The following is a 21,802-nucleotide window of genomic DNA, read 5'->3' as shown; positions in this document are numbered from 1 at the left end:
TCCTGATTTGACACACCCTTCAGGTCTCTACTTGAATCCTCTCTTTAGTTGCCCTTTTTCTAGTCTGTGCCTGGGACATACTGAATTGATTACCTATCTTGAATCTTGTCCTGTTGGATGATTCATTTTGAATGCTCTAGTTCCCCCTCCACCTCTCTTCACTTGATTTCCTTCTTATTCTTCAACTCAGCTAGGATTTTACTTCCTTAACAAGCCATCCCTGCTTGCTAAGTCTGAGTATGAGATGATTAAATCCTCCAATTTAACAGTTATTATACTACATCATAATTACTTTCCCTACTCGAGTCTGAGAATCTTGGACTAAAGAGAAGTCAGTTTCTTTTCAGTGTCTGTTTCTCATGCCTCATTCAGGTCTTATCACTTAAAACAAACTCAATGAAAGTTTGTTGGGGTAGACTATCTAGGCAGTCATCCTACAACAAATATCCTCTCCCTCTGAGGAGACATGAGAATCTGATTAGAGAAGCTACACTAAGGAACTTCATGTAGGTTAGAAGTTGGATGAAGGTTGTAAACAAAGGTCTGTGGCTGTGCCAGTGAATGAGGGACAATATTTATATAATCAATACTAACTGAATGGACTAGAGAAAATGAGCTAGGAACCAAAATGCTCTTCTCTGGCCAGTCTAATCAATGTAAACACTCCCCAAACCATCATTTAACCAGCCACCTGGAAATATCTAGTCTCCCAAAGGATGCAGGCACCGGCAACCAAAACTGAAGAAATTTTTCATTATCTATTAGAGACCCGGTGCATGAAATTTGTGCACTGGGGAGGGAGGGGACCTTAGCCTGGCCTGTGCCCTCTCGCAGCCTGAGACCCTTTGCTCCTTACCGGCCACCTGCTCACTGCTCATTACTGCTTGGGTCGTTGCTCCTTCACGCTGCCACAGAGGTGGGAGAGGCTACCGCCAATGCCGCTGTGCTCACCAGCCGTGAGCCCAGCTTCTGGCTGAGTGGAACTCCCCCTGTGGGAGCTCACTGACCACCGGGAGCAGGTCCTGCATTGAGTATCTGCCCCCTGGAGGTCAGTATGAATCATAGTGACCAGTCGTTCTGATTGTTCCACCATAAAGGTCACTTAGGCTTTTATTACATAGATGAGATTTTTTTTCATAAATCCTTTTTTATAATGACAAGAATATTAAAGTACATAATCCTCTAAATGACAATATAAAAGTCAGAATGTGATATGTTCATATCTCATTATGCATTATATTTTAATTAGAGGTAATGCTGTTAACAATGTGAAATTTTTGTGTGGGAACTACGACCATTATCAGTAAAAATACAACACTAAAATAAAATTGTAGAAAAAGAAATATCACACCTTTGTTTCTAAAGAATTTGCATTAAGCACAAAGAGAGCGAATAATGAGGAATGAAAGGAATCTTTGTTATCCAGCAATTTCTGTGATCTGCCAAAATGTCAAATAACCCATTTAATCAATCAGAAAATTAAAGAATGTGACAAACCTCAAGCTAGTTTAAGATTACAGCTGCGCAAAGTACTTCAACTATAGCATGAATCCATGTCACAATGGCAGTTACTTAATGAGTTGTTATTTCTATCTTTGTTGATGTAGAAATACAATTTAGGTTTCAAATTAATTGCAGCTGAACTCCTGTTTAAATCTTGTGTACCATGGGGCCTTGACTTACGAGTTTAATTCGTTCTGAGACCATGCTCGTTAAGGAGCTCGTTAACTCAAATTACTCTATCAATGCAAAAAAATCGGCCCAGAGACAGCTGGTATCTCAAAAAACTCGTTAGTCAGGACACTCGTAAGTCAAGGCCCCACCGTACTTGATTTGAGAATGTTGAAGTTCTTTCAGCTTCTACTTTAGTAAATCTCATTTTTGTAGAAACTCTACATCTATGAAAATGGAACTCTGATTCTGTTTTAGCCAAAAATTCAATTATAATCTTTAAATATTTTCTGGAATGTGATAAGATCAAGCTTTGGAGAAGATTTGAGGGTTTTGATAAGGAACATGAAATATTCTGATAATTATATGGGCCCAGCCAGCTCAGCCAAGGGTTTGAAAGCCTGAGTGAGGGCGGTGAACGGATGGAAAAATGACAAAGAGAATAAGCTGTGTCTAGGTGGATCTTCCTTGCCTGGCTGAGGCCACAGAGAGAGATCCAGAGGCAAGCTGAGCCTTTATTTTATAGACAGAGGTAAATGAGGTAGTGGTCACCGTAGTATCAATGTTCTTGTGAATTTCACTTGTTTTGGCAGCACTTGCAGCATCTCCCACAGCCCATTAGCTACCTAGGAAGGATCTAGGGAGCGTCATAAGGTCAAGCCTAATTATGCTAAGAGGACTGTGCCCTCTAAGCTGGGACTTGTTTGTGGCTTTCCAACAGATCAGTCCGAGGCTTAACCCTATAGCCACGCCCTACAATTATATTAAGGAAATATAATCCTATATAATAAAAGGGTAATATGCAAATTGATCCTAATGGTAGAATGACCAGAACGACCTCTTGACCAGTCACTATGAGGCGCACTGACCACCTCTTGGTCCCTTCCTCTGGCAAGCAGGCTCCCTTTGCCTGATGATGAACAGGGAATCGGGTGGGTGGCAGGGGATGCAGGCAGTGCCAGGCCAAGGCCCCTGCCCCACTGGTTGCCCCCCACACAGAGGGTGACCCATGGTGGGGGTGGGACCAGCAAGCAGGTGGGAACAGCCGACCTCTCGGTCCTTCCCACCTGGCCAGCAGGCTCTGATTACCCAATGGCAAATGGGGAACTGTCAGGGGGCAGAGCCAGCTGCCAGCAGCCAGGGAAGATGGCCCTGATCACAAGCCAGTCTTAGGGATCATACCCCCCTGGAGAAAACTAATCACATAATGAATCCTTAGTTACAAACTGAGTTAAATTTCTTGGAAAAAGGAAACACACTGTGGTGAGAATATGTGACAGTTGAACCTGATCTAGATTGGGAAGCTGGCAGATAGAGAAGGAGAATCCGAAAGTTGAATAGATGTCCCTCCCTAGAAAGAAGGAGGTGGAGTGGTGGGTATGAAGAGCCTTCCAGATAGAGGCAGCTATGAGTGTGAACAGGTGGGAAAGAATGAACATGTTGAAGGATTGAAGATCACTCAGTTGGAGAGCTGGGAGTGGTGGACAAGGTCCAGATCCATTAGTACTTTGGAGGGCATGGTGATGACTTTGGCTTTTATTCTAACAGCATTGGAAAACTCTAAAAAGGTTTTAAGGTGAGAAAGTTGACATGTTCAACTTGAATTGAAGAGCTATGTCTGGCTGCACTGTGAGACTGAGGCCCAGAGCAGGTGCAGAAAAAAAAACAAACAGAAATGCCAGGCTCTAGGTATTGCAGTCATTCAGGCACATTGGTCTTGGATAGTGATAGTGGAGACAGAGAAGTAGATGGATTCAATAGATACATCCTATATAATAAAGAGGTAATATACAAATTAACCCTCACGCCTTCACAAGATGGCTGCCTGCAACCAGGCCGGCAGGGGGTTGGGGCGACCCCCCTGAACAGCAGGCTGCATGGGGCGACCCGGCTGCAGAGGAGCCATGAGGAGCAACCAGGCAGGCAGGCAGGTGAGGGATTAGGAGCCAGCAGTCCAGGATTATGAGAGGGATGTCCGACTGTTAGGCCTAAACTGTCAGTCAGACATTCCCCAAGGGGTCCCGGATTGGAGAGGGTGCAGGCTGGGCTGAAGGATGCCCCCTGTGCATGAATTTTGTGCACTGGGCCTCTAGTAGAGATATAACTTGAAATTAGATTAGAAATGGGGTGAGAATTGAATCAAGGATTTTTCCTAGATTTCTACTTTATACAGTGGATATAATTTGCTGATATGGGAAACCGTGGAGAGGCCCAGATTTAGGGCGGAAAATAACTAATTTGTTTTATTTTTATTTTATTTTACTGATTTTTTTACAGAGAGGAAGGGAGAGGGATAGAGAGTTAGAAACATCGATGAGAGAGAAACATCGATCAGCTGCCTCCTGCACACTCCCTACTGGGGATGTGCCCGCAACCAAGGTACATGCCCTTGACTGGAATCGAACCTGGGACCCTTGAGTCCGCAGGCTGATGCTCTATCCACTGAGCCAAACCGGTTAGGGCAACTAATTTGTTTTAAACGTGTTGCAAGTGATATTGTTCAAAATATCTTAATGGAGATGTCTAGAAGGCAGTTATGTATGTGGGTTTTGAACTCAGATCTAGGAAGAATTATTGAAGCCATGGGCCTAAAAAGGCTTACATAGGGAGAGAAGAGGAAAATACATGGACTCAGTCTTCAGTAACTCATATTAAATGTTTGGCCTGAGATGGAAAAGCCAGTAAAAGAAATGGAGTAGTAGCCAGAGAGATCAAAAGGAAAAGAGGACATTATTGTGTCACAGATGCCAACAGAAGAGAATACATATTTTTAAAAGGCACTGATAGACATGGTGGATTGCTATGGAGAAGTCAGTAATGAGAATGCAATTAGGTAAGGCTGTTTATGGGATGAATCATGGGTTAGAAGCAAATTAGAGTGAACTGAGAGTAAGTAGGAGGTAAGAAAAAGGAGATGATGACTATACTTATAATAATATTTGCTTACTCTTGTAAAATATTTACTGTGTTCTAGGCACTACTTTAAGTCATAACTGGTTTAACCCTTGCAACAACCTTATAAGGAACATCCTGACATTTTACTCTTTCTTCAGAGAGGTTAGATAACTTGTCCAAGGTCACACACAACGACAATTCTCAGAAAAAGTTTTATACATGAAGCAGAGAGATGAGATTTATTTAGGAAAGTTGCTGGAGGGGTTGACTTTCCTCCTCCTCCTCCTTCTCCTTCTTCTTATTCTTTCCTTACCCAAGGATATTTTCCCTCGATTTTTAGAGAGAATGGAAGAGAGAGGGAAAAACAGAGAGAAATATTGATGTGAGAAACACATCGATTGGTTGCCTCCTGCAGGAGGGCACAATGTAGGTATGTGCCCTTGACTGGAATTGAACCCCGGAACCTCAGTCTGCAGGCTGATGCTCTATCCACTGAGCCAAAAGGTCTAGGGCAGAGTTGACTTGTTCTTAATGTTTAGAGAGAAGCCCTTGGTCTTTTTATACAACAAAAGGAAATATACTTTTTATCCCCTCAAAAAATATGGAGTTATGGTTCCTGTTTTATATGTATCAGAAAAAATGGATTTGCATCTCCCAATCATGGTTCAGTAGCTACTGAGCCAAGGAGGATTACAATGGAAAATGCTTTGTGTAAAATGTTACCATCCTTTGCCTAAGAATTCATTCAAATTTTATTTTTACATCTGTGTGATAATAGAAAGAATGACTTTGAATCTTTACTTAAGGTGTGGAAATCAGAGGATGAAAGAGGACCAGCTCTCTAGTTTTATGATATTTAGGATGTTGTGGCTGCCCACCTCCAAAACCAGAATTAAATGTCACTTCTCTATGCCTTCACTGATTTCCCAAAGGAACCTCTCCCTATATCTACTGAACCCTGGGCATCATTTTTCTTTCTACTTTGACCACTTATTCAGTCTGTGACATCACCCTCCTCACCCCCTCACCCCCTTCCATTTATCCCTACTGAGGAATGAGACTGCCTTGTTCTTGGAGACATCCCCAGCCCTAGCACAGAGTGTGTGTGACACATGGACAGGTGAATGAATTTAAAATCTCCATTAAATTTCTATCAAAAGAAATTACAATTTTTAGAGTTCATTGAAGTATTTCTGCTTATGTGTTGCTTGAGCTGAGCCTTAAAACAACCTGAAATGAGAAGGAAGGATGGAAATTATATCAGATAACCGATGAAAAACTTGGGCTTCAAGAGAGTAAGTGACCTTTATGGTCACACATCCAGCTCAGAGTTGGGCCCTCTGTCTGTAATACCACTGCCAGGTTCACCAGCCAACTAATGGGCTCTGTATTCTGTTATCAAAGTTTCCGTGGATTGCAAAAGGCTGGCTGAGTCACTCTGAAATATCTACTCCTTCATTCTCCTTTATCCTTTTTTTTTTAAATTCTCACCTGAAGATATGTTTTTTATTGGTTTTAGAGAGGGGTAAAGGGGGTGGGAGGGCAGAGAAACATCAGCGTGAGAGAAAAACATAGATCAGTTGCCTTCTGTAAGTGCCCAGCCAGGGATCGAACCCATCACCTAGGTATGTATCCTGACTAGGAATTGAACCCACAGTCTGTTTTGGTGTACAGTATGAAGCACCAACTGACTGAGCTATCTATCCAGGGCTCTCCTTTATTCTTGATGTCACCTGCCCTAGTAGAATTAGGATATAGACCTTCCTCAACTGCACTGTCCACACAAGGAAGTGGAAAAGGTCTAGAATGTCTCCCACAGGGGCCCAGTGACCCTTGACATGTTCCTTCCCTCAGGGGGGCCAGGAAGCTTGCTGCTCAGGTACTCAGAGGACTTTCTGCTCTGATAGGTCCATCTCTGTATTTTCTAGCATTATTCTGACCTTTAGCAAGAATTATGGGGAGAAGTTGGCCACAATGCCCAGAAAGAAGCAGCTAGGGTAGGAGGAGAACAGTGATTGGGAGTCACAAGTTCTCCCTTTCCTAGGCAGGTTCAACCACTAGAGGAAACAAGGAAAAGGGTATGTGTGGAGGGAAAGGGATGTTGGGCATTTACTCAGTTCTCAGACCTCTGAGGATCAGTAAGAGTGAAGGGATCTTACTGTATCACCACATACAAAACTTAGAAGGTGGGTTGGGAGCTGAGAGATATTATCTTAATAACCTACACACCTTGCATGAGTCATTCCCCGGGGTTGAGGACTGACCTCGGGGATATAATGGGAACACTGTGAAAAGCAGCCTGGTGAATCACAGCCTCTCAGGCCCTGTTTGCAAATCTGCAAAAAGAAAAAAAGAAATGTGGACAATAACTTCCTGGTGAGATTGTTGAGAGGGTACATCAGGATGTTTATAAAAACCATGGCCTGAAACAGGCTATTGCTGGCTTACAGTTTTCTTAGTTCCTATGCAACTCGGGGTGGGGGGTGGGGGCTGGGGGTAGGGGGAGAAGCTTTAATAGAAATGGAGTGAGAGGGAATGAGGTCATAAATATCTTTAAGAGAAGGTTATTTTCTAGACTTGAGATGGTCTAGCTGCTGACAGATGGTGGGGGTCCAGCTGGCTTTAAAGATTTGGATTTGATAAAACTGAGGAAAATATTAACTAAAATTATTTTGTATATTCTAGATAAAAAGGGGCCATGACCAAGAAATGTGTATATTATTTGTGCGTGCAAAGCCTGGTTTCTTTCAGGTAAGTTTCACAATTTTCTGCCCCTGCATTTAAAATAAATTTGTATTCCTCAAAGTAACAGATACACCTACATGTACACATCTACCCCATACAGCTATGGTGAACAACTTTTAAATTCATTCATTCTAGTTACCTTTGGAGTTCTCCTGTCCATTTGAGTTATCTGTTTAACTTGGGCTCTTACATTTCTTTAGAGACATTAATGCTTATCATTAAATAACAGTGCGTTTTTTATAAATTGTTTGGAATTTCAGACTTCCAGCATTTAGAGTAAGCACCCAGGATATGACAAGTATTCATATACTAATGGTTTTTATGAGGACCCTGAGTCTTTTTTAAGATATCAAATGATTCATCCCTCAAGATCTGAAAATCAACAGAGCTCCGTTAATTGTTTTTGTTTATCATGGAGGTTAACCACTGTTTGATTTCAGCTATGGCATTCTAATAATAATTCAATTCATGAATAAGGTAAGAACACCTTATCTGAAAAGAAATCTTAGAAAGCAATATACATGTGAGAGAAAGAAAAATAAGTCCTATTTTGAGGATTTCAAAAGAATGGAAAAATGTAATTCAAAGTTTTTCATTAGTGTCCATTTCTCTACAGAAAATGAGAGATTATGTGTTTACCTGTGAAGATAGCTATCTTATAATGTGCATAGCTTTTTATAAATGTGTGTGCTGGTTTGAATAGTCATTGCCACAAAGTCTCCAAATGACAGTTTGTGTTAGATCCAGAGACACGTTAGACCTTCTTTGGTAAAAGACCAGCTATCTAACTGTCTTACTCCTATTTAAAGAAATGCAACAAATGCTACTAGTTTCTTTGTTGTCTTGTAATTTTAGAAAATTCAGGAAGAAGATAAATGTGAAGGAGCCAGAATGTGCAAGAGAGACTAAGATAAACAACAGATTCTAATACAAGTTACCACAGCAAGTGGAATAGGTAGTTCAACTTAAAAGTTATATCCTCCACACCATAAATACATCTAACCTCTCAACATCAAGAGATACTAGTGTGGACATTTTGACATTGATTTTAATGAGGAACAGGTAGACACCGAGTTAAGACTTAGCATGATGTTCTCTGATTCCTGTTAGCTAACTCATGGTTTTTAAATATTTCCAGGTATTGATTTGAGAGTCAGCAGTCCTGAGTCCCTCAGGCCCACACTTGCTGGAAACCAGTAGTATTATCTCAGAACTTCAATCCGTCATATGTAGACAAGGGAAATTGGAAAATATAATTTTGAACTTCCTTCCATTTCTAAAATAATCTATTTTATTTTAGAAACCTAGAATCAAATTTGACAAAGTAAATAAAGATATCACTACTTGATACCCTCAGGATGAATAAAGCAAAAGAACCAAGGGAATAACTGAATCTGGTTAACTTTGTAGAAACAGCATAATACTGATTTTTAAAAAAGGTCAAGCAAAACTTTTTTAGTGACATTTACTTCCTGATAGGAGTATGGCTTGGTACAACATGCCTGGAAAGCCATTTGGTAATATATATGAGGAGCCATAAAAATGCCCATTAACTTCTGATTCAGTAATTTCACAACTAAGAATTCATCCTAAGGAAGAATTGGGATAAAAGTTGACTGACTAAGTTTCTCATCACAGTATTCTGTGTAATGGGGGAAATTGGAAAAGCAAAACTATGTATATTACAAGAAGAGGATGCTTAGCTCTGGCCTGGTGTATGGCTCAGTTGGTTGGAGCATTGTCCCATACACAAAAAGGCGGTGGTTTCGATCCCTGAGAGGTCAGGGCACATACCTAGGTTCAGGTTTCATCCCTGGTTGGGGTACGTATACTCGAATTCTTTAAAAAAAAAGATATGTTTAAAGCATGGTTAATTCAAATGGTAAGAAATACGTGATTCTTTATTGTCATCATAAGTAATTCCAGTATCTTGACACATAGGTGCCAGGAAGTGCCAGAGAAGTATTACTTCATTCAGTTAATATTTGAGTGTCTACTCTGTGCAGACACCATTCCAGACTCTGAGGATAAAGCAGTAAATAAGAGACAGATCCATCTCCTGGCTTCCTGGAGCTTATGATGCTCCAGTGAGGATAGGCAATCAATCAATCAATCATCAGTTCTTGTTTTTTTTTTTTTAAAGCAGGTAAATATATAGTGTATCAGATGATTTAAAGTGTTATGTGTGGGAAAAAATGAATCATGGTAAGGTTGTGGGAGTATGGAGGAGGGAACTTATTATTTTATAGGGGATAGTCACAACAGTTCTCACTGATAAGGAGTCTTTTGAGTAGAGACCTGAGGCAATCAGAGGATGAGACATGTACTGTAGATAACCAGAGTGTTCTAGATTGAGGGCTTTGAAACAGAAGCACACTTGGTATATTCATGAAATACTACAAAGTCAGTGAGTCTGGACTGGATGACCTAGGGCAGGAAATGAGTTTGGACAGGAGGGAATGCAGGCTATGTGGGGCCCTGAGGGTCACTGCAAGGACACTGAACTTAATTAAACCAGAAATTAAGTCATTGATATTTATTGAGTCCTCATTGTGTAACCTAATATTGGGTGACCAATAACTGGCTATATATTTCTTGCTAAAACATACTCCCAGAATATTTTTCTATCTCTTGCCTATCTCTTTTCTATCTCTTTTTCTATCTCTAGAAATTATTTTCTTTTTTAATGCCTAATTAAACTTGTGACAACAGAGAATAAAGCTAATAGCATGAATGAATGAACTGTGAGGACTAATATTATTACCTTAAACTAACTAATTTATTTCATATTTGTCTTGATAAAGGCAAATGGTGAAAAGAAAGGTAAGGAGGCCTGGCATCTGTGGCCTCCATCTCTGGATTGTTCTACGTCTAGGAACGTCTGTTATGGAAGGTCAGAGAGAAGAGCCATCTAGTAGAATCACGAGAGATTCTTTTCAAGCCTCATCCCACTCACCCTTTGACCATCATCAGTGTTTCAAGTCCAAGGATATTCTAATCTATAAGAACAGGGTCTGGGACAGATCCTTCAATAATTAGTTTGAAGATGGAAAATCTGAAGTTCATGAGCAAGAAGTCCATGCTATTTGGGGCTCACTGAGGTTCTGGGTTCTTCTGTCCTGTGCAGACCCCACTCTGATCCTAGGTGGAACCTCTCCTTTGGTCATACCTTACATACAGATGTGAGTGACTTTGGTGATAAAGGTGCATAAGTGAGAGTGTAGGCCAGCATGAGCCCATCTCCACTGAGACAAAGATAACTCAGAGTACATACCTACTTGGTGAGGTCCAAATTGTGACTAAAATGTCAGTCTTTGCTATTTGAGCCATGATTTAGAGTGCCAGAGACCATTCAAAGAATGAGAGACTTCTGAACTCTATTCCACCTTTTTAGATCTCACAATTCCATAGTGTCATTTGGGGTTTGAACATGTAGGACAATGTGTGGCTTTTCTTCAAATGCCCGAACCCAGATCCCATGACATTATTCTCCATTGATTAAGGTAATGTTGTTAATGGACCTCTAATGAAGTGAAGCCCCTGATAACAACATGGGAGGGAAACAAAGTGGGAAGGACTGTTTTGCCCCATATTCACACTCCTACTCTTTTCTGATGCTGTGTTTCCAGCGTATGCCATGACCACTGGCCAGATAGAGATTTATTCATCCACTTGCTGAGTGAGATCAGTGTTTATTGCAACATTCTCTTCTTCTGGCCAACACATTTGTGTGCACTTTACATAGGAATGTGAGATTCATGGCCAACCAATAACCCTGGAAAGGCCAATGTCTGGTGACACATTCAATATCCAGAGCTGTTAGGAGAGGTTGAGCCCTCCTTGAAGACAACCACTTTTGCACAAGTTGCCTCATAGTTACAGCAATGACTGGAGTTTAAATATAACCATACCAGGATAAAGGAGGGGGCAAAGTGGGCAAACACATGGCCATCCTTGAAATCGCAGGCATGCTGGCAGCTTAGACTCCTCCTATCTCCCATAGGTAATAGCTCATTGTAGCCAACTGAGATCCAGCAGTGATTAATTAATCTAAGTAAGTGTGTTCATTAAAATCTATGATCTGCTTCTAATGGTATTTATGAAGATATTTAGAAGCAAAGACGTTCTCCAGTGTAGAATACTTTGTAAGAAAAATCTGCGAGAAGCACCCAGTCACTTGAGCTTTTAATAAATTCCTGGGTAAATTTTTAATCCGTGACTTTTGCCTATGGAAATTTGGCTGATGGTCTAAATCTTGACATGGATCTTGGTCTGATTCTAAAGACCTTTCCTATCCCCGAGTCCCTATAGTAATTCTGTATATGTCACCATTACATTTTTATCTTGAATGGCCTAGTACAAAATTAAATGCTCCTCACTCTTACAGTAGACCATTAACTATGTATGTGGGTTTGCTCTACTTCCCTAACCATATATTTCTTATGATGATATAGACTTGTACTTATTTATTTCCCTCCCCTTCTTTCCCTTCCATTTATTCACAAATATTTGAATACCTACTAAGTATCAGGGACATTATTAGGATCTGGGTTTATAGGGGTAAGCATGAGGCTTAAAAATTAAACTCAGTTACAATAAAATAATCTCATACAAATATGGTGTCACTGGTGCTCACTGTATTCTACTTTTATAGCAATAGATCTCATACTTTTTAAAAGTTTCAGCATTTTTACTTCCTAATCCTTTTCTTTATCCGCAATTATTCGTTGGGCTTCAGTGATAAAGTCAAATTATACTCTCAATATGTTTATAAATTAAACTAGCAGCAAAGTTATAACCAAAGTGACACATTTCCACAAGCACATTGGTATATAAAGGGAGGGAGAATATAGTTCTCTTAACACTGCCAATGGGCAGTTTCTAAGGAAAAGGCATCCTTTATCTTCCTGGGGCAGCCCAGACATTTTCAGGAGACAGGCTAAAATCCCATTGTGTGGAGGAAATGGAGAGGCAAAAGGTAACAGAAATAATTTTTATTATAATTCTCAATGAAAAACAATACAGAAAACCAGTGAACATGAATATAGGTCAAAAGTCAATATTAAAGTAGTTCAAGGGAAAAAAATATATAAATATATATGCAGAAAACAATGTGTATCCACCAATCATCAACATGAAAACAGTTCAACTAAAAAATTAAACTATTAATCCAACTAAGATATTTAAGGCACATATAGAAAGAACTTGCAAGTAGACATTCTTCATTGTTAGACTAATATCTCAAGGTAGGAGAGGACATAAGAAGGAGAGAGAAAGAAATGGGAGAGGGAAGAGAGAGAGGAAGGGAAAAAAAACACAATATTTTATGAGGTTTTTTTGTTTCTGTTTTTTTTTTTTTTTTTTAAACATGCTAAATAATTTGTTAGGCACTGTATGCATTATTTCACTTAATCCTTACAACAATTTTGCAAGGTGTATTTTTCTCCCCATTTTAAAGATAAAGAGACTCATAGAGTTTAAATGACTTGCCCAGGGCATAAAGTTGGAGTGGCAGAGAGATTAGAACCCAACTCCACTCCAAAGCCCTCCTTCTTTCCTCTGACATCAGGTATTTCTAAACTACAGTATACCCACAAGTGGAAAACATCTCAGAGTAGATTTATAGACCTGAGGAGGTCTTTATTTAGTCCAACCTATGTGTACCTTTTTTTGGAGCTTGGGAGTAGAGCAATCTGGACCACATTTCTAAGAGGGCAAGTCTGATTTGACAGTGTCTTCTTTGTTTCAGAAGAAAGACCACACCAGGAGAAAGAAGGCATAGGAGAACTGAATGCTGCCTCCCAGTCTGGTGGGCTATCAATAGTTTTCCTAGAGCATGTTGTTAATAGAAAATGGAGGGAAAAATGTATGGTAAACAGAAATGTGCAAACCCAAATGTGTGAGTAGAATGATGATTACAAAGATGAATCAACTCTTATAACCCAGATTCCTTAGCTGTCAAAATCTGAAGATAAAGAAACTCGAAGAAACACCAAGCATGTAGCAAAACTATACACTAAATCATTTCTGCATCATGTCCACAGCCACACAGGCTAACGTTTTCTATTCTGATGGCCCCTTCTTAGTTGATGATTTTTCACAATGTATTTCATGGCTTCCATCCCTACATGAGACTTTATTACTATCACATAGGAATAAAAAGCCATAAAGCACTAGAGTGAATTTATCTTGGTCGGATGCAAAACTTATTTTCTTCACATGACTTCACAACCATTTCCAAGCTAACCAATCATTTCATGCTACATTAAGGAACATTTTAAACTACACATAAGTGACAGGAAGCACACTTAAATTGTGACATCACAAATTAACAGGATTTCATCCTTCAGCAACACTCTTAGCTACAAGGACCAGGAAACAAGACCAGGAGACACTCAGCAACACGCAACCATTGAATTCACCAAAAACAAAGGACACTGGGGAGAATTCCTGGAGAAAAGCTCATCACTTTGACATTGGACTTGGAAACACATGAGGAAAGACAGAAGACAGACAAATCACTGGTACAAACTGAAACCAGGGGACTTATTTCAAGCCTCTTGTTTCAACTTCTTCCCCTGGGAAATGTTCTTACATGCCCACAGTCAGCTTTCAGCCTTTCCATTTTGGAGCAGGTGGGGAGGGAGAAAACTTCAGCACCTGCTTTCACTAAGCATTTAGCCTTCTACACGTAAGTAACAAAAAAGGAAGAAAAGAAAAAAAGAGAAAAAAACTCTACAGCATGATAAGGGACCACGAGTGCTAATTGCTTACCTATAGCCCTTCATGGAGGCTGACACCATCCCCCACCCCCGTACATGGAAGGAAATACCTAACTCTACCAGGAACAATACAGTGCATGAAGTCCCTCAGTGATCTAAATAACTCAGGTCCAGAGCCCAAGGACATTCTTTATGCTGCATTAAAGTGACATTGCTTGTGGAATTATGAATACACTTGTAAGTGGCCACACCAAAATCCAGTTCTCCAGGCCCACTGAAGACCCAATGCCATAAGTTGCCATGTATTTACGGCCTTTCAGAAATAAACTGGGAGTGCCTAATTACCAGCTCCTGAAACAGTGTCCCAGACTATGGAGCGCTGTCCTCTGCGAAACAGTGTCCCAGACTATGGAGCACTGTCCTCTGCTTTCTAAAAAAAACCCACATTGTATTATGCAGATTCCAATAAAAGAAACAAGAACTTGAGTTTCTCATTAGGAGTAAGGTCTAGGCCAGCCATTTCCACCTAGAGGTTACTATAATGAAATCTTGATTTATGTGAATCACAGGGAGGGGACTGGAAATAGTTAAATGAAAGGAAGTGCATACATAGATTCAATTATCATGCATGAAACATGCAAATGATTTAAACACTGCCTCTGAAACTCTAGTTTATATTCATTAATCTCAGGTTGCACTTTTGAAGGAGAAAGACATGTTAATTGGGTCCAGATTAATGCACTCCCAAACCTCTCCAATTTGTTTTTAGGTGAGGGTTAAATGATATGTATTAAAATAAACACAGCTGCTCATCTGCCTCTATATTCCCCCTCCCCCACTCCACCTCTACCTCCACTTCCAGCTGCTTCCCCTCCCCTACTACAGCCCACCCCAGATGGCTCACCCCCCACCACACCTCTCCATCCTTTAGGGAAGACATTAAAGAGCCCTAACATTTTTATTTTGAAAATACACTGGGAGAATAACCCTGTCTCTTAGCTTTTTCAATATTTTCCCTTTCCCCCCAAAGCTACCAAACTCCAGAAAATCAGTTGCACATCAGATCCTGAGATTGCCTACCTGTGGCATCAAGGACATGCACACATGGGCACACAGGCTAGCATTTCCAGAGACAGGGGTCCTTTCTATAAGCCTGACTCCTGTACGGAAGGGCAGTTTTAAAGTGTCCCGGACCATGCTCACTTGGAGCCAAAGTTGCTGCAGGTTGGCATGGCAATCCTGTGCCTTAGTTATGTGGGAAACTAGAGAATTGAGAGAACACTGGGTTTTGGTTGCTGTTCTTCCTCTGTGGCTCACTCTGCCAACAGGAACTAGCATAGAGCAGAGGGTACCCAAAAGGTCTTTAGAAAGATCACCTTGCTTTCCTCTCCCTCCTCCCTGCCAAATTTAAAATTATCCTTAAAATAAAGTTCCCTTCCTTCCTTCCTTCCTTCCTTCCTTCCTTCCTTCCTTCCTTCCTTCCTTCCTTCCTTCCTTCCTTCCTTCTCTCTTATTTACTGGCAACATTAGTTTGGGACACTAAGAAATAACATGGTTTGGGAAGAATCTTGTGAATAATGAAACTTTAAAAATAGTAAAACATTCAATATTTTTATTGGTTTCTTGGACCTGATCTTTAGAACAATAAAAGAGGGGGAACTCTGGGCTACTGGGAACAGACTGGGGCACAGAGGCAGAATGGAAGGGATTCTCTCTGCGAGAGCAGCCATCAAGGAGTTAAACCAGGCACCCCCCCCTCCCCCCAAAGAGGCCTTCAAACTAATTTCACACTGAAAGTGATGTTTAATTTGAATCATGCTCTTCCCAAAGGGAAAAGGTTAGTCTCATCACTGGGCTGAGCTCCTCCTCCCCCTTCTCCTTTCATACGAATTGAAAATTCAGATTAACCATTAATCATGATGTGACACATTCTTTTCTTCCTGGTCCAAAAATCAAATGAAAGCCTGGGACCACATCTGAGAACCCATGGGCTGGCCAGTCCTCCCAACCGACGTACGTGCACAACAGAGAGAAGACAAGAACAAGGGCACATCACGTACACAGAGAGGTGCACTCACAGCGAGACACACAGATACAGACAGCTATTCACAGGCATTGGCTCCGGGAGCCTCTTCACCTCGATTGATTTTTGCATATTTGCAAATGTAAAATTAGTCATAGTACATAACAACAAGGACGAGACTGACATGAAATCTGTCAACATCCTGACAAATGCTCCGAGCACGCGTATGTTAGGGATGACACTTAAGCAAGTCATCGTTCCTAAAAGAGAAAATGATTATACGCTAGCCAAAACCCTAAGTACAAGCTAAAGATATTCACCTCATGAAGCCATTCCTCAACTAGCCCCTTGGCACTTGCTGGAATTACTCGGAGCACGAGCTCTACTTTCTCATTTTCTGCTGACTCCATGTGGGTAATTTCTTTCTCATGATTAAAAGTGAGCTTGGCAGATCTTCCAAAGCGTGGCTTTAGGTGTGGTGGGGTTCCGGGCGCATCCTTTGTCTAGTAATTCATTGCTGGACCGGCAGGCCAGGGGGATATTCACACACCTACAATGATTTTTTAAAATGCAACCTTTAATAGATATATTTATATAAACATATTTTTATACTGCAACATGCAGCTGACAGATGAAATGAACTGTTTACCTTGGGAAAGAATAGGCAGGCTTTTCTCTTCCAAATAATCACTCCGGCCTTTCTGAATGTCATCCAAACGCGATGCTGCCTCGTTCGACTTATCCAGCATCTGAGGCTGTGAGATAACCCTCGTAGCACTGGCCTCCCTCCCTGGCCCCTTCATTATTAGCCTCCTGGTGGGTGAGATAGAATACAGTGAATGTAATAACCGTACTTCACACAACAGGCTCGCTCTCTCTTTTAAATTGAAAATCCCCTTATTACAAAACAAGGGGTGTTCTTTTTCTTCTACCTTTAAGTAGGACTGCCACATTCATTGCCTTTTACAAAAACGCAGCTGCTTTTTAAGCTACAGATAAATAGAATCTGCTAGGCGGTAATTCGACTCAGTCTGAATGCATTATTTTCTAAGACACTTTGGCGAAAGGCTTTTTATTATTAACTGGAATGAACAAGGAAAGTCCTTTTCTTTTCTAATTATGAATGTGTTTTGTTCCCTACTATTAACCTATAATGTCAGATTGATCATATTCTTCTTCTTTTTCTACAGCCAGCTCAATAAATCAACATTTTTCTTTCTGGAAAATTAGAGGGCTGATGATTAAGTCTTCATGAATTCCAGTAACAAAAATAAAAATAGCATAAGGGAGAAGCAAATACACACACTGTAACCATAAATACAGACAAGGCAGTGGCCCTTGGATGTCTGAGGTAATGACATGAAGAATGAAGATAAAGAGCATCTACTTATTAATTTCTTATTAGTTTATTTAGTTTTAATAAAATTAAGGTTTTCCAGGCATTTTGATAAAGTTGATCTTATATTTTATTCAGCTGAAAAGAAAGGATATGGTAAAACCATAACATTTCTATATAGAGTTCCCAAGCCTCTGTGTTTGTTTAGTTGTTCATTATGTGTGGTAGCTGGTATTCCTACCGTTCACCCCTCACTTCTGGAAGCAATGCCATGAAGAATTACAACTGAAGCAGAAACACCGTGAAGAAGGAAGGGTCTTCAATTTGAATTTCTGCTGACATCTCTTTAACTCCAAAGATAAACACTGAGAAAAAATGGTGAGCTCTTAATAATATCAAAAAGCCCAGCCTAGAAACTCTACTAGCTGAGGTATTGTTTTAATTTTGATGCCAACTTTGATATTTCTTACCATAACATTACAATAGGCCACAGTGGCTATGCTCTATGTCCATATGGATATATTGCCTTGTCAAGGGGAGGAAATCCCTCAGGGGACCAGTGGGGTTCCAATTAAGAAAATATAAATACTGCTGCAGCTCTGGCAATAAGTGGAGTTTGCCAGTATATCACAGAGGTACAGGCAGGTGCCCACTACTAAACCTGCAGATGGAAAGCCGAGGCTGCATGTCCCTTCCCAAAGCACTAATGGAAAGCAAAATATTGAAGGTGAACTGTGTGTGGCAGGTAGTTTCAGAGTGATTTATTTTTATTTTTTTATATTGTTTTAAGTTTATTTCCAATAGGGGGATAGTGGGAATCGAAGGGGCCTTGTGCAAAGATAAAGGAAGAACTCTGTACTGAGATCACATGCATTTCAAGAGAGGGGGGAGGGGGAGATAGGGAGGGGGGAGGGGAGAGAGAGAGAGAAAGAGAGAGAGAGAGAGAGAGAGAGAGAGAGAGAGAGAGAGAGAGAGAGAGAGAGAGAGAGAGAGAGAGACTATGCTTGACATCCTATTTCCATCTGAAGCCTTTCCTGTAGATCTGTTTGAAATGTTTAAGGGGGGATATTTATTATAAGTGAGATGCTTCCAGGTTTTCAGAACACCCGCTCCAGGAAGAGAGATGTTTGCAGTGAACAGTGGTGACAGAGCTTTTGAGATTCTACTACTCTGCTTAGATTTGAATCAATTTTCTGTCTTCTGATATGCCTGGGAACAAATGAGGCCCCATCAGGTTGCTGGCCTCGCATCAGATACCAAGTGACATTGTGGCAACACAAGAAGCCCAGTTACCCACAATAAGTAACACCGAGGAGCAGATTGAAGTGAACCAGGCATCGCCAGAGAGTAAAAGTGGAATCCTTATGCATCTATATCTCCACTGAGCTAAGGCCTCAGTATCAAGCCTGTTTTGGCAATCAGGAATGTTTACTTTTATAATACTGATATGTGAGGCAAATAGAAGAAGAAGAATATTTTACTTGTATATTTGAAGGCATTGAATCTCCTAGATATTTTGATTTATAGAGAACAGACTGACAGCTGTCAGAGGGGAAGGGGATTTTGGAATGGGTCGAAAAGGTGAAGGGATTAAGCAAAAAAAAAAAAAAATCCCACAAAACTCATAGACACAGACAACAGTATGGCGATTACCAGAGGTAAGGCGGGGGCGGGCAGGTAGGAAAGGGTAAAGGGGGGATAAATGGTGATATAACGGAGATTTGACTTGGGGTGGTGAATACACAATACAATATACGGGTGATGTCTTATAGAATTGTACACCGTAATCCTATATAATGTTATTAACCAATGTCACTCCAGTAGATTCAATGAAAAAGGAAAAGGAAATGGGCTTTACTGGGCTACCTACAAAATACCTTTGAATATCTGTTTTCCTCAATCCACCTTTTACCCTGGTAAATCATTAGCTGACAAAAGACAACATATAATCTCCTGCCACTTGTATTATTATTTTAAGGCAATGATACTACCTTATATGCTAATGATAATATAAGCCACCAGCCCAAACTGTTAGTCCGTATCAAACTTTCAAAGTAATAAAATAAGTCACTGTACTGAAAGCAACTCTGTGATGATGGAGAGAAGAGAGGCTGTCACACTGAAGAAGACACGTGGGACAGTGCTTTAAAGACTTGGCCTCGATTCATTTTCTCCTGCACTTGAGCTTGATTGAATTCATGGATGTGGGACCATGGATAGGGAGGGCCAAATGTACTATTTCTTTGAAGAAAAGAAATACACTACTATAAATTTTAAAATATCTGCTTTCATCCTCTTTCTTCTAAACTCATTGTCTGAATCACATTGTTTGACATAATCTCACTTTTTAAAAAAGTATACTTTTATTGATTTCAAAGAGGAAGAGAGAGGGGAGAGAGATAGAAACATCAATGATGAGAGAGAATCATTGACTGGTTGCCTCCTGCACGCCCCACACTGGAAATCAAGCCCGCAACCTAGGCATGTTCTCTTGACCAGAATGGAACCTGGGACCCTTCAGTCCACAGGCCGACCCTCTATCCACTGAGCCAAACCAGCCAGGGCTGATTTCACTTTTATAAAGCCAAATATCTATGCCAATCCAACTTGACAATTACAGTCTGACCACATACAAGCTCTTAGGAGGGCAACTTCAAACAGATTTCCTCCTCCTGGTAGCTATTTGCCCATGAACAGAGAGGCTCTGGAAAGAGGCTCCAAGCTCCACTGACCACAGGAACTTCTGGCCAAGAATGTAATCACCGCTGCAGAAGGCAGAACAAAGGCGATGAAAGGAAGCCATAGAACAGAGTGTGTGCAGAATGTGGTGTGTCCTACAAATGAGGAAACACGGGCATCTCCCCAGAATCACATTCAGCACGGAAGCACTCTAAATATGAAAAGTAAGACAAGCTTTTTAACTCCTTGCCAAGGCTTCCTGACATCCAGCACTTTTGTGAGGTCAAGAAATGTGTCCCCAGCTTCTGTTTTCTGTTCCCCTTCAGAGAACACGTTGAAGAATGGGGCCGCCCAGCTGCCTGTTAGCACGACACACTTGGCTGACTCCCGTCCTTACCCGGGGAGTGTGTCCATCGCATTTGGACTCACAGAAGAAAAGCCAAAATCAATTTAACACTAAGGAAATTCACATATTTTTGCCTCTTTAACATTCTCCAGAGTGCCCATGGTATAGTTAAGTTGATAAAGTTTTATCTAATGAAGATTATTGAGGCATAAATCATATAGGTAAAAACGGAGACATCAGATGGAGATGAAATCTAAAAGCTAATTAAATTCAGTAAGGGCTCTCAAAACAAATCACACCCACTAACCTTCCCATGTTAATATTTTGTTTCGGAAGGGACAGTTAGTGGTTGTAGATTGCACAGGGTGATTCTATAGCAAAGCCTGAGAAGGAGAAAAAGAAGATTAGATGCATAGATTTCTGTGCTGAATGGATGCCAGGGCCAAGATGCAAGAATAGATAAGTTTGAGATTTGGAGGAACTAAATTTGAAGCCAGCCAGTAAAACGGATTGAACCTTATTACCTCTAGTCACTGAGAAATTCCCGAGACAGTTGGATGCAATTTGAAAAGGTCAGAAAAATATTTCCTGCGCAGCATTACTGCTTCATGGTTTAAGGGTGTACATTTGTGATATGCCAACTCGAATCATTTTTTTTATTGACTTTGCTTTCCAGAGACAGACAGACAATCTGGGAGGCAAGACCAGTAGATAAGAGAAGGGCAATCTTATAAATGAAAAATCTCTCTTATTTTGTTCTCTCTTTCACTTGTGACTGTGAAAAGTTCCAAATCTGGCCCATTGGAGGAGAAATTACACCAACTTCACTGAAGAATGGCAGAATAGAAATGAAATATAGGGAAGTATTGCTCTAATTCTAACAATGCCATTTTCTCTTAATTACTATTCATTTAGCTTCTACTATGTGCTAGGCATTGTGAAAGGCAAAGGATGCTACACTTTCACCTAAGTGTGAATATTTAAAATGAAATACCATAAATACCAGGGTGTGGATATTAATTTATTGTTGGCATTTCCTTTGAGGGATGGCTTCATAAGAGGGAAATCCATAAGAAAGGGTAAAAATTAATTAAAACATAACTATATACTCAAAATAGTGTCTTAATGAAGGCTCTATTGTGATTAGAACCATTCCAAATACAAATAAAAAAATTCTTTTTACTAGGACTTGTCTGTAGTAAAAACCTTTGTTTTGGCATGTGATTAAAAATCAAAGCTAAATCTTCAGTACAGAATGGCAGGATCCATTCTAACCCTGCAAAGGTTTAAGTAACACCTGACTTTTTTGTCTGTGAGGAGCCATGAGTTTTGGAGGCAAATGCAAGCCTATTTACTCTTCCCTTGTTTAGCAGCAAGACTGAAAC

The 21,802-nt window shown here is 40.4% G+C and overlaps 1 long non-coding RNA gene across 1 annotated transcript; it reads right to left on the bottom strand.

Moving 5' to 3' along the window:
• Positions 1–12,289: 12,289 nt before the first annotated feature.
• Positions 12,290–16,819, bottom strand: LOC308536293. The gene is made up of 3 exons (XR_013997335.1): positions 16,706–16,819; positions 16,377–16,606; positions 12,290–12,551 (listed from the first exon to the last, which is right to left on the bottom strand). It is a non-coding gene; the product is annotated as an uncharacterized lncRNA (long non-coding RNA).
• Between the last annotated feature and the right edge of the window lie 4,983 nt (positions 16,820–21,802).

This window comes from Myotis nattereri, assembly GCF_964212035.1.
Source record: "Myotis nattereri genome assembly, chromosome: 2".
Lineage (NCBI taxonomy): Eukaryota > Metazoa > Chordata > Mammalia > Chiroptera > Vespertilionidae > Myotis > Myotis nattereri.
The sequence above is the reverse complement of the archived record's forward strand: the minus strand, read 5'-3'. Positions and strand labels throughout refer to the sequence as shown.